The sequence below is a fragment of the Crinia signifera genome, chromosome 4 (genome assembly GCF_055691185.1).
Source record: "Crinia signifera chromosome 4, ASM5569118v1, whole genome shotgun sequence".
Classification (NCBI taxonomy): domain Eukaryota; kingdom Metazoa; phylum Chordata; class Amphibia; order Anura; family Myobatrachidae; genus Crinia; species Crinia signifera.
The window spans coordinates 292,874,934-292,884,245 of NC_139220.1; the positions used below are offsets into that span (position 1 = coordinate 292,874,934).

Sequence of the window (9,312 nt, forward strand, 5' to 3'; positions counted from 1 at the left end):
GATTATGTTCTTCTTCCTTCCACACTGATCATACAATTTATGTACAACATTGTGGAAGATACCTGACTTTTTTGACAAACAATATATCATCTTCCTTGGGAATATTATTATAAGGCCACTGTAAGCCTACATATCCTCTTGTTTAAAATAACCAGTGTTCACTTGTATTTAACCTCTGCAAGGGATTTGAAACCACTTGGATACACTGTATGGTTAGAACTGCAACTGTCAGATTGTTTAGAATAAGATAACCATTACTCAATTGCATAAAACCTCTGCAAGGGAATTGAAACAACCGGGATACATTGTATTGGTCAGAACTGCAACTGTCAGATTTACTTGTTACAGAGCCACATTTGATCTGGGTTTCATTGAGACTAACACCAGGATGTCTAGAATTTCATTCTGAAACATATAGATGTTCCAAGTTAGGTACAGTCTGTTTAAATTCCAGCATCAATAGGCTCTCCACCTGACATACTCGAGTATTTACCGGGACTATAATCACCGATTTAAGGTTCAAAATGTGTACCGGGTTTCTTTGCTGAGTTTGAGACCAGGTATTGACAGGCTACCTATCTGTCACATAACCACATCGGGGACAGCAAGCACACAATAAGGCAGAAAATTTGCCAAGTTGGACGTTTGCAGTTATTTTACAAAAAGGGGAATTTCACTCCAGGCGCTGCAATCTTTAGAGCTGCATATGATACTTCAAAAAGAGGTCACCGGACCTCAGAAAGACAATACTACAACAGACAAGAGAAGTCTCACGTGCGCTAAAAAGTCCATATGTATGTAATCCTTGAAAGGATTACATTTCTTTTCTTTCTTCTTTCCTGTTTCACACAGTTCCGTATATATGGAGAAACAGAAAAAATATATATACCAATTAGTGATATATAAACACTGGTTACTTCTTTTCCTTTCCCAGTGGGATCTAGAAGAACAGAGAGCGTGTTCCCAAGATTTCCAAAGTGATCCAAAGCGGTTTATAGGGTCACCCCACTCGTGTGTATAGGGACTATGCTCACATGTATGCTTACACAAGACAGGGTGTGTGAACTCTTATAAAGGTATCTTTTTTCTCCTCCAAATATGACTCCAATAGTCACGACAAATGCAAATTCCTTTTTATTCTTTAAAAATCACAGCAGGGCAGGGATAATATAATGACAGCCTTCCTACCATATAAGATGTAACCCGGGTGTAGAATATGGTACCAGATACTGCCAAATACTGCTCCACAGACTCTGCTGCTCACATGAATTTGACCAGACACTAAGTTTTCTACGCGTTTCAGCACGCTGCGGTGCCTTTTTCAAGATAAAGTGTCTGTAAACAACGAGTTCAAACAAATGAGGGACGGACAAAAAAGTTTTCCATATAAAAATATTTGTATATAAAATATATTCCATATATATATAAAAAAAATTATAAAAATACTGTGCAATAAAGTGCAAGTGCATATAAAGGCTTACCAGACGTTTTTGGTCAGGAAATATGTGGGTATCCAAAGAGGTCCTGTGGAGACACTCCAAAACGTGTCCTCAGATCCACATAAACGCTGGTATACACAGCCTGGAATATAAGCCCAGGAAACCGGAAGTCCGCATACGTCACATCCGCTCAAGTGACAGACGCGTCCCCGCTGTATGAGACGTTCGGCAACTATGCCCTGCGTCTATAGGTCCGCCTGTAGGTGTTGGGATACAGCGCAGCACTGTTGCTGAAACGCTGTCCCTCTCTATTCAGTATGTGCGGAAACGATGTTGCGGGCGCCATTTTGGTAATGGGCGCATATAAGGGCAAATGACTAAAGAGGTTGTACAGAAAAAATTTTATACATTTTTTTATATATATATGGAATATATTTTATATACAAATATTTTTATATGGAAAACTTTTTTGTCCGTCCCTCATTTGTTTGAACTCGTTGTTTACAGACACTTTATCTTGAAAAAGGCACCGCAGCGTGCTGAAACGCGTAGAAAACTTAGTGTCTGGTCAAATTCATGTGAGCAGCAGAGTCTGTGGAGCAGTATTTGGCAGTATCTGGTACCATATTCTACACCCGGGTTACATCTTATATGGTAGGAAGGCTGTCATTATATTATCCCTGCCCTGCTGTGATTTTTAAAGAATAAAAAGGAATTTGCATTTGTCGTGACTATTGGAGTCATATTTGGAGGAGAAAAAAAGATACCTTTATAAGAGTTCACACACCCTGTCTTGTGTAAGCATACATGTGAGCATAGTCCCTATACACACGAGTGGGGTGACCCTATAAACCGCTTTGGATCACTTTGGAAATCTTGGGAACACGCTCTCTGTTCTTCTGGACGTTTGCAGTGCCAGAAGGTAGCTTGACAGCAGTAGATCCTCGGCAGACTGTCTAAGGGCAGGCCTGAAAGGCCTGATTCCCATAAACCTGTAGACACACATCCTTGCAGAATACTGAACAAGAGGACTGAATGCCCGGAGGGCACAGACCATTGAGTGTGATTCAATATATGTTTATATGTTTGTGTGTGAACGCCTGAAAACGTTTTGTCTAGTATCTATTTTATGGAAAACCAATAAAAGTTAATTTTTAGATTTAACCATACCCTGGGATGGAACTACCCACCCCACCTCCCCATGTGTAACTAGTACCCTCACGAGCAACCCAATCCCAACTAACGACACTGTCCCCACACGAGGGCTCTCATAAAAGAGTGGTGTAACATAGTCTGTATCATCCTTAAGCTTGTGTCCTAATACCTAACCTTCAACACACCGCAGACACGCCAAAAACATCCCGACAGATGTTCAAATAGAATACTAATATGTAATCACATTCCAAGAGTGCCCCCAAAAAAGAGAGAGTCTTTCCTTCTTTTTGCTCCTAAAATTCACGTTATGCCACACAGATTAAGGCAAAATTCATATTTTTCCACATGGATTGAGCCAAAATACACACTATACCAAAACCAATTGAGCCAAAATTTACAATATGCTTCTCAAACAGGGACATTGCACGCCGAAGGTGCGCATTAAAAATTTACACCATAATGCCCATTACATGTTAAGCCACACACCATAATGCCAATTAAAATTGAAGCTACATAAATGCTGCTTACCTACATGCTCATTGCCAGGGGTTCCATGCTCATTGCCATATGGGATTACATGTTCATTGCCAAGGGGGAATACATGCTCGCAGTAACTGGGGGACAGCCGCTGCCAGGCAGAAGTGACAGCCATTGACAGCCGGACAGAGTGCGGGGAGGCTGCCCGGCTGTATTCAGAGCACTGCAGGTACCGGCTATTTGTATTAATACCTCTTTCACACCAGAAAATGCAGCAGGGACTTACCCGGGAATATGGTCCCAGGATCATGCCGGGACATGAGCCTAGTCCCTGCATTTTCTGATATGAAGGGGAGAGAACCCCCCCCCCCCCCCCTCTTTTACCAGCTATATCGTTTAACCAGCTATATCTTCGGAACCAACAGAGCCATTTACATGAGACCAGTATCATATTTAAGAACTTTTAAGTGGGATTGAAATTGGTCCCATGAAACTGGGCCATTTGGTTCCAGAGAAATCTGCCCTCAAAGAACATGAGCAGCCATGAAATTACATTTCAGAAATAAAAAAAAATCGATTTACCCGCAATATCTCTGGAAACAATTAACCCATATGAACCAGCCTGGTATCAAATTGAAGGACCAGCGATTTGTGTTAGAAAGAGATTGAAATTTGAACTTCTGTGATTCCAGGGGGGGAACTGGCAGTCGTCGGACATGGACATGGGTGGGGGTGGCGGAATTAGCGGGTTCTATGTTATCCTATGGGGAAAATGTTCCAGCTTTGCTTTGCGGTATCTCCAGTTCCCGGGGGGCTAGCGACGCGGGGCTGGACTCGTTGGAAAGCCCCAGTCCTCCTCTACAAAATGGGCCTATTTGGAGAGTGGGCCTGGAGCTGTAGCTCCATCAGGCCCATTGTTAATCCGGCCCTGCATAAGATGATGAACAGCAGTACATACTCAGATATTATGGGATTGGTAGTGTCACAGGTTACACTTTCTCAAACAATGAAGCACGCAGTGGGCTGTTACATGAGGTTCCCTCCACTCCCCTGGGGCATGATCTCCTTCTTGGGGACCTATGCAATTTCCATACGGCTGCTTCTGATACTAAATGCACCCACACTGCCAATGCAGTGACCCCTCCCCTTTTCTTACTCTGCAGTGGCCTCCACCCCACCCCCATTTTCTTACTCTATGTGCTTCTACCAATAGTAGGGTTTCCATAATAGTGGGGGGGGATCATACTTACATCACATGACCTTACAGTATATCTACTCTCACATTTAATCCTTTAAAATGTAATACACCTAAATCACTCCTTTTGGGGTTTCCCTAAAGATGGAGATCACCCTACTTCTGCTCTCATGCTGTGCTCTCTATTTCAGATGCTCAATTGTGACTGGAAGCATGCACCTAAGAGTAGTTTGTGGGACTTGATCAAGCCTTCTGTGAGGCCTCAAACCCATACCTCCCCAATTGTCCCTATTTCAGGGGTAAAGACCCGCTAATTGGAGACTGTCCCACCTGCGGGTCGCAGTGTCTTGTGGGTGGGGGAAAGTTGTGGGAGCCATTGATCACTGCTGCTCTTTGGTGAGGTGAACTTTAGTCTGCACAGAGTCAGTAATTGGTATCAGTTACAACAGATCCTCTAATCCCTGCATTCACAACGGTCAAATGACTTGGGGCCAGATTCTCTAAGCTTCAAAAGTGATAAAATGGAGAGTGATAAACAGCCAGCCAATCAGCTCCTACCTGCCATGTCACAGACTGTGTTTGAAAAATGTCAGGCAGGAGCTGATTGGCTGGCTATTTATCACTCTCCATTTTATCACTTTTGAAGCTTAGAGAATCTGGCCCGAATCATCTCAAGCCAAGGGGATAAACAAAAGTTATTGACTATTTATTAGTGCCTTGAACAACTCGTTATTTCCTAAGCTTCATTCTGGGATCCAGGTTATAGTCTACTGTTCCTGTTGTCGAGAAATGGGGGGGGGGGGGGGTAATTATTAACCAGGGCCAGGTCTGATGGAGGGGCCTAGTGGGACCTCCAATACCTGACAGCAAGAGCTACAATAGCTCTTCTCAACCAAGCACATGCTACTGTGTGTTTGGCTGTATTGTGGACAGGGAGGTGCAGAAATCTGTAAACATTCAGAAAGGGGGCGTGGTCAAATGTAAACAGGGTGTGGCCATGGGTTACTGAGCCGTCCAAAAGTGTACATGGCATTTTTGGGAGGTAAGAGGGGGAATTGGGGGAGTTGGCTGCACCACTGACCGCTACCGCACCTCTGCAACCTGGCCCCTCAGCTGTGTTGGGGATCACCACTCCTGCCCGTACATAAGCAGGGATGCCAGCTGCAAGTGGGGGTGCCAGCTGCGCCGGAAGTTGCATGACTTGCCCAGGGGTGGGAGGGGGTTGCTGGGATGCCTGCCACACTGGGCATCGCATGGCTTGCCCAGGGGTGGGAGGGGGTTGCTGGTATGCCTGCCACACTGGGCATCGCATGGCTTGCCCAGAGGTCAAAGGGGGTTGCTGGGATGCCTGAGGCACCGGCTTATGACAAGCCTGGTTGCCGTATGTAGGGAAGGGGCACCGGGGCGCAGGGCCAGGCAGCAGCTGATTGACAGTTCAGCGGCGCTGCCCGGACCCGGGGACACAGCAGTGTTTTTTTTTGTTTTTTTTAGTGAGCTCTCCCCAGAAAAAACTCGCCCAGTGGGGGTGCTCCCAAAAAAAAAACCCACCACTGAAGGAGTTAATAATAACAGAAACAAGCCAAAATTATATGATTATTGCTATATTTATCATATACAAAAAATACAGCTCCAAAACCAAAACATGAAAAGGAAACCAAATGGGGGACAGTGCCCTAATTTCTAGGTATATACCAACATTATTCTTATTCTGCCCTAAGGAGCCCATTTACTAAGGATTGCATATACAATGTGATCTGGCCAGGATCTTTCCGCCCAGAGTAGCATTACAATATACGATCGCAGAGGCGTAACTAGAACTTGATGGGCCCCATAGCAAAATCTTGAATGGGGCCCCCCCCCTCATATAGATGGACAGATGCGAGGGGCATAGATAGATGGATGGACAAGCAAGGGCACAGATGGACGGACAGAAGGGATGGAGTTGGTTTATATGGTGCATAGATAGACATAAGGGAGAGCAATAGATGGGAGGGGCAAAAACGGACATACAGGAGGGGAAAAGACAGATGGAAGGGGGGCATATATGGGAGGGGTATAGATGGACAGATGTGAGGTGCACACATTGAAAGGAGGGGAATAGATAGACGGATGGACAGAAGGAAGGGAGACAGAGCACCATATGGGGTTACAGACTGACTCAAGGCAGGGGGCACAGATGGACAGATGGAGGGGCGGAAGGGGGCATAGGACATGCAGACTCATGAGAGGAAATTTGTGTACCCCTTTATATATTTTATGTTAATCACCCCACCCCTTATATGCTTGTTCCTTTCACACTCTCCATGAATATTAAATGATTATTAATCGGATGCCATTTATTAAAACTCACTTTTTGTTGCTTGTAGTTCAGGAAAACAGATCACATGGCCACCAGCAGCGCTGTGCTTTGCATGCAGCGTTGTCTGCTTACCGAGGCTGGAGCCTGCAGAGTTGGTCAGGACCATAGCACTTGGAGCCGGTGACAGCCTGAGGCATGACCTCTCCTCCTACAACTGTGATTCCAATCACCAGCGGAGGAGGAGGCTTGATGAGGCAGCCGGGCAGGAGAAGTCCAGGACAATGCTGCGGCTATGCTAGAGCGGCAGCTACTGCCAGTACGCAGCGGCAGCAGTAATCACCCCGCTTCCCTTCTCCTTCCACTTTCTTCCCTCCAGGCTAGGACTGCAACCCGCCTCCCTCCTTTCGCCTCTCTCCGCGCAACTGCTGGACCTGGTACTTGCCGGGACACAAAGGGCCAGGACTCCAGTAATAAAAAAAACAAGTAAATAAATAAATTATTTAAGAGGGTGCAGTGGGGCCCCCCAAACTGCCAGGCACCATAGCAGCTGCACCCCCTGCACCCTCTATAGTTACGCCACTGTACGATCCTATTGGTGGCCTGTATCATCTTGTAGAGGTAGGGACCGGGGTTTTCCAAACAGAGTCTGTCCCTGCAATCTGCTCTGCCGGGTGCCGGGGGTCTGTGCATGCACACACACAGTGCAGTGTGTAGACCATAGGGTATAACAGCAGTAGCAGCGGGAACCAATATCCGGAATGTTTTGCAATCCGAATATTGGTGAATCTGGCAGCATCGCATATCACATACCTGCGGCTACACATATGCCAACCCGCGAAAATGAGTGTGTGAGTGTTTCTGGCTATGAATCTGAGACCCTCTGCATTTGTGTGTAGTTGGTAAAAACTAAATGCATGGGCACATTAATTAATAGGTGGCGCTGCATAATTTCACCCTGGGGGATGAGGCGATGGGGGTTGGGCATGAATTGACTTGAATTGAGGACCAAGAATGATCTTTTATAATGAAAGTGGCCTGACAGCCTTTTTAATATTTATTACATACCAGTAAAGTGGAAAACGCAGGATTTTTATAATATTAATAATGATATTTATATAGCGCTTTTCTCCCAATAGAACTCAAAGTGCTTTACCATTGTCTTTACCGCTCAAAATACAAAACAAGCTTAACAGTGGATGTCAGTGAAATGCTTGAGTAAATAGGTAAGTCTTTAGTCTATTTTGAAAGGATTCTACAGTGGGGGCTTCACGCACTGTGCGAGGAAGAGAGTTCCACAGAGTTGGAGCAACAAAGTTAAAAGCTCGACCCCCAGATGAATTCAGGGAAATTCCGGGTACTGTTAGTAGTCCTTCTTCAGCGGATCGTAGTAATCAAGTAGGACCGTAAGGAATCAGAAGCTTCTGCAGGTACCTTGGACCCTGGTCATGTAGGGCCTTTAAAGTGAGTAAGCCAATCTTGAAGAGAATGGGAGTTATGTGGCAGGAGCAGGGCTGGTTAGTTAATAGTCTGGCGGCTGCATTTTGTACCAGCTGCAAGCGGTGCAATTCTTTTGCTGGAAGACCCAGGTAGAGAGCATTGCAGGAGGGTTTCAAAATGTAATCCAAAATCTCCCACTCTGGAAGGCATTGGAGTAAGTATGGGAGTCTGGGGGAGCGGTAACAACCCCAAAAATTGGTCATTTTATACACTGGATACTATATGGAATATATTATTGATATTTAACAGGACAGATGGTTTATAGTATATGCTCTTTCAAACATTAAAATAAGATAAGTGGTCAGGAAAAGGTTAAACATCATAATAAATAAATACACAAACCTAATAGAACCAGTACTGCACTTTCTAAGCTCCCAATCTCCCACATCATGGTAAGGCTCCTGTCTCTTCCACCTGGCAGCTACTCCCTGGTCCATCGCAATGTTTAAGGGCTCAGATCCACACATACAGTAAATGTGGTAGAAGAAGCTGGTACACTAGACATTCCACAGCTCTGCTCTGTCCCTTACACTGCATGGTGTGGTGGCAGCTCTATTAATCATATTATATACCAGCTGTTGTCACAATTTAAGGCACTTTCCATGAGGAAGGGGGTTTCCGGGAAACCAGAACCCCCCCCCTGCATTTGCCTATGTAGTAACACAATACAGTAGGACTGAAAGCGGACCCATGCTTTCTCTCTTTATCACTCTTGTTCAATAAGAAGCAATGAAATATCCTTTCTTAAGCAAAAAATAATACTAAATTAAAAACTTCCATTTATTCTCAAATAGATGCCATAAATTGTGACTCAAAACACTCATTCCCTGACCGGGAATCGAACCCGGGCCGCGGCGGTGAGAGCGCCGAATCCTAACCACTAGACCACCAGGGAAGATGTTTTGTATTGATTCGATATCCAGACAACTGCAGTCAGGACTTGTAAGTGTTTGTAGTTTGAGAAGTTTTTCCTGTCATTGCATATTACAATTAACGTTTCAATATTCTTTATTAAAACCAAAATATAATTTAATTTGTTTTTACCCTACTACACTGCTTTCATGTAAAAATTGTAAGTTTACCATTAACAATATTAGAAAATTCCATCTGTTTTAATGGAAGCAGTAGTGGTGATTAGGTTTGAGGAGTGAAAAGCCCAAAATTGTAAATAATGCACACATTCTTAAAATGCCTGCTTTTGAAAAATGGGTGAAAAGATGTGGTGCAGTTATTGTATGGATGAGAACTGT

The 9,312-nt window shown here is 44.5% G+C and overlaps 1 non-coding gene across 1 annotated transcript; it reads right to left on the reverse strand.

The window, feature by feature from the left end:
- Positions 1–8,885: 8,885 nt before the first annotated feature.
- TRNAE-CUC (transfer RNA glutamic acid (anticodon CUC)) lies at positions 8,886–8,957 on the reverse strand. The gene has a single exon. It is a non-coding gene; the product is annotated as a tRNA-Glu (tRNA).
- Between the last annotated feature and the right edge of the window lie 355 nt (positions 8,958–9,312).